The following is a 2500-nucleotide window of genomic DNA, read 5'->3' on the forward strand; positions in this document are numbered from 1 at the left end:
ATCGTCTCTGAGTTTCTTCAGAAAGCCTGAAAGAGTCTCTTTTTTTTTTCTTCAAATAGCCCAATTTTGGCAGCAGATTTCGCTTACGGCCATACCACCTTGAGAACGCCCGAACTCGTCTGATCTCGGAAGCTAAGCAGGGTCGGGCCTGGTTAGTACTTGGATGGGAGACCGCCTGGGAATACCAGGTGCTGTAAGCTTTATTGTTGGATGGGAGACCTAGTAAGCTTTATATGGTTTACTACCCTAATGTTCTAACCATTCAAATAGCCCAATTTTGGCAGCAGATTTTGCTTACGGCCATACCACCTTGAGAACGCCCGAACTCGTCTGATCTCGGAAGCTAAGCAGGGTCGGGCCTGGTTAGTACTTGGATGGGAGACCGCCTGGGAATACCAGGTGCTGTAAGCTTTATTGTTGGATGGGAGACCTAGTAAGCTTTATATGGTTTACTACCCTAATGTTCTAACCATTCAAAAAGCCCAATTTTGGCAGCAGATTTTGCTTACGGCCATACCACCTTGAGAACGCCCGAACTCGTCTGATCTCGGAAGCTAAGCAGGGTCGGGCCTGGTTAGTACTTGGATGGGAGACCGCCTGGGAATACCAGGTGCTGTAAGCTTTATTGTTGGATGGGAGACCTAGTAAGCTTTATATGGTTTACTACCCTAATGTTCTAACCATTCAAAAAGCCCAATTTTGGCAGCAGATTTCGCTTACGGCCATACCACCTTGAGAACGCCCGAACTCGTCTGATCTCGGAAGCTAAGCAGGGTCGGGCCTGGTTAGTACTTGGATGGGAGACCGCCTGGGAATACCAGGTGCTGTAAGCTTTATTGTTGGATGGGAGACCTAGTAAGCTTTATATGGTTTACTACCCTAATGTTCTAACCATTCAAATAGCCCAATTTTGGCAGCAGATTTCGCTTACGGCCATACCACCTTGAGAACGCCCGAACTCGTCTGATCTCGGAAGCTAAGCAGGGTCGGGCCTGGTTAGTACTTGGATGGGAGACCGCCTGGGAATACCAGGTGCTGTAAGCTTTATTGTTGGATGGGAGACCTAGTAAGCTTTATATGGTTTACTACCCTAATGTTCTAACCATTCAAATAGCCCAATTTTGGCAGCAGATTTTGCTTACGGCCATACCACCTTGAGAACGCCCGAACTCGTCTGATCTCGGAAGCTAAGCAGGGTCGGGCCTGGTTAGTACTTGGATGGGAGACCGCCTGGGAATACCAGGTGCTGTAAGCTTTATTGTTGGATGGGACACCTAGTAAGCTTTATATGGTTTACTACCCTAATGTTCTAACCATTCAAATAGCCCAATTTTGGCAGCAGATTTTGCTTACGGCCATACCACCTTGAGAACGCCCGAACTCGTCTGATCTCGGAAGCTAAGCAGGGTCGGGCCTGGTTAGTACTTGGATGGGAGACCGCCTGGGAATACCAGGTGCTGTAAGCTTTATTGTTTAAAAAAAAAAAAAAAAAAAAAAGAGTCAATGAAATGGTTCAAAAATCCTAAATTGTCTTTTTTCCCCCTCAAAATGCCTGAAATCGTCTCTGAGTTTCTTCAGAAAGCCTGAAAGAGTCTCTTTTTTTTTTCTTCAAATAGCCCAATTTTGGCAGCAGATTTCGCTTACGGCCATACCACCTTGAGAACGCCCGAACTCGTCTGATCTCGGAAGCTAAGCAGGGTCGGGCCTGGTTAGTACTTGGATGGGAGACCGCCTGGGAATACCAGGTGCTGTAAGCTTTATTGTTGGATGGGAGACCTAGTAAGCTTTATATGGTTTACTACCCTAATGTTCTAACCATTCAAATAGCCCAATTTTGGCAGCAGATTTTGCTTACGGCCATACCACCTTGAGAACGCCCGAACTCGTCTGATCTCGGAAGCTAAGCAGGGTCGGGCCTGGTTAGTACTTGGATGGGAGACCGCCTGGGAATACCAGGTGCTGTAAGCTTTATTGTTGGATGGGAGACCTAGTAAGCTTTATATGGTTTACTACCCTAATGTTCTAACCATTCAAAAAGCCCAATTTTGGCAGCAGATTTTGCTTACGGCCATACCACCTTGAGAACGCCCGAACTCGTCTGATCTCGGAAGCTAAGCAGGGTCGGGCCTGGTTAGTACTTGGATGGGAGACCGCCTGGGAATACCAGGTGCTGTAAGCTTTATTGTTGGATGGGAGACCTAGTAAGCTTTATATGGTTTACTACCCTAATGTTCTAACCATTCAAATAGCCCAATTTTGGCAGCAGATTTCGCTTACGGCCATACCACCTTGAGAACGCCCGAACTCGTCTGATCTCGGAAGCTAAGCAGGGTCGGGCCTGGTTAGTACTTGGATGGGAGACCGCCTGGGAATACCAGGTGCTGTAAGCTTTATTGTTGGATGGGAGACCTAGTAAGCTTTATATGGTTTACTACCCTAATGTTCTAACCATTCAAATAGCCCAATTTTGGCAGCAGATTTTGCTTACGGCCATACCACC

At 47.0% G+C, this 2500-nt stretch overlaps 12 non-coding genes across 12 annotated transcripts in view; all 12 read left to right on the forward strand.

Annotated features, from left to right (window-relative positions):
* The first annotated feature begins 81 nt into the window (after positions 1 to 81).
* Positions 82 to 200, forward strand: LOC148961863 (5S ribosomal RNA). Its single transcript, XR_016154258.1, has one exon. It is a non-coding gene; the product is annotated as a 5S ribosomal RNA (ribosomal RNA).
* A 92-nt stretch (positions 201 to 292) lies between these two features.
* Positions 293 to 411, forward strand: LOC148961864 (5S ribosomal RNA). Its single transcript, XR_016154259.1, has one exon. It is a non-coding gene; the product is annotated as a 5S ribosomal RNA (ribosomal RNA).
* A 92-nt stretch (positions 412 to 503) lies between these two features.
* Positions 504 to 622, forward strand: LOC148961865 (5S ribosomal RNA). The gene has a single exon (XR_016154260.1). It is a non-coding gene; the product is annotated as a 5S ribosomal RNA (ribosomal RNA).
* Positions 623 to 714: 92 nt separating this feature from the next.
* Positions 715 to 833, forward strand: LOC148961866 (5S ribosomal RNA). The gene has a single exon (XR_016154261.1). It is a non-coding gene; the product is annotated as a 5S ribosomal RNA (ribosomal RNA).
* Positions 834 to 925: 92 nt separating this feature from the next.
* On the forward strand, positions 926 to 1044 carry LOC148961867 (5S ribosomal RNA). The gene has a single exon (XR_016154263.1). It is a non-coding gene; the product is annotated as a 5S ribosomal RNA (ribosomal RNA).
* Positions 1045 to 1136: 92 nt separating this feature from the next.
* On the forward strand, positions 1137 to 1255 carry LOC148961868 (5S ribosomal RNA). The gene has a single exon (XR_016154264.1). It is a non-coding gene; the product is annotated as a 5S ribosomal RNA (ribosomal RNA).
* Positions 1256 to 1347: 92 nt separating this feature from the next.
* Positions 1348 to 1466, forward strand: LOC148961869 (5S ribosomal RNA). Its single transcript, XR_016154265.1, has one exon. It is a non-coding gene; the product is annotated as a 5S ribosomal RNA (ribosomal RNA).
* A 172-nt stretch (positions 1467 to 1638) lies between these two features.
* LOC148961870 (5S ribosomal RNA) lies at positions 1639 to 1757 on the forward strand. The gene has a single exon (XR_016154266.1). It is a non-coding gene; the product is annotated as a 5S ribosomal RNA (ribosomal RNA).
* Positions 1758 to 1849: 92 nt separating this feature from the next.
* LOC148961871 (5S ribosomal RNA) lies at positions 1850 to 1968 on the forward strand. Its single transcript, XR_016154267.1, has one exon. It is a non-coding gene; the product is annotated as a 5S ribosomal RNA (ribosomal RNA).
* A 92-nt stretch (positions 1969 to 2060) lies between these two features.
* Positions 2061 to 2179, forward strand: LOC148961872 (5S ribosomal RNA). Its single transcript, XR_016154269.1, has one exon. It is a non-coding gene; the product is annotated as a 5S ribosomal RNA (ribosomal RNA).
* Positions 2180 to 2271: 92 nt separating this feature from the next.
* On the forward strand, positions 2272 to 2390 carry LOC148961873 (5S ribosomal RNA). The gene has a single exon (XR_016154270.1). It is a non-coding gene; the product is annotated as a 5S ribosomal RNA (ribosomal RNA).
* A 92-nt stretch (positions 2391 to 2482) lies between these two features.
* The window catches only part of LOC148961874 (5S ribosomal RNA), a 119-nt gene continuing 101 nt past the window's right edge, over positions 2483 to 2500 (forward strand). The window contains exon 1 of the ribosomal RNA XR_016153812.1: positions 2483 to 2500. This exon is cut by the window's right edge and continues 101 nt beyond it. This is a non-coding gene — a ribosomal RNA (5S ribosomal RNA).

The sequence above is a fragment of the Pimephales promelas genome, assembly GCF_988280905.1.
Source record: "Pimephales promelas chromosome 3 unlocalized genomic scaffold, fPimPro1.hap1.1 SUPER_3_unloc_2, whole genome shotgun sequence".
Taxonomy (NCBI): domain Eukaryota; kingdom Metazoa; phylum Chordata; class Actinopteri; order Cypriniformes; family Leuciscidae; genus Pimephales; species Pimephales promelas.